This window comes from Etheostoma spectabile, chromosome 24 (assembly GCF_008692095.1).
Source record: "Etheostoma spectabile isolate EspeVRDwgs_2016 chromosome 24, UIUC_Espe_1.0, whole genome shotgun sequence".
Taxonomy (NCBI): Eukaryota; Metazoa; Chordata; class Actinopteri; order Perciformes; family Percidae; genus Etheostoma; species Etheostoma spectabile.
In genome coordinates this window covers 6,752,189-6,752,400 of record NC_045756.1, presented here as the reverse complement: position 1 = coordinate 6,752,400, position 212 = coordinate 6,752,189, and positions in this window count along the sequence as shown.

Genomic DNA, 212 nt, shown 5'->3' with positions numbered 1-212 from the left:
GACAAAAGTATGACCTCAAATGACATCTGTACACAGAGAGAAAGAGCAAAGCCGATTGCGTTTCTATTCATACCATTCAGGGTGTAGTTGGCATTAGTAGATGATGGCTTGTGTTTACTGTTTGATACGAAAACACAATTTTTACGAAGGTTTCAAGAGTTAATCTGGCTGTGTTCGCTTTTGCAAGAGAACTACAATGTTTTGATAATTGG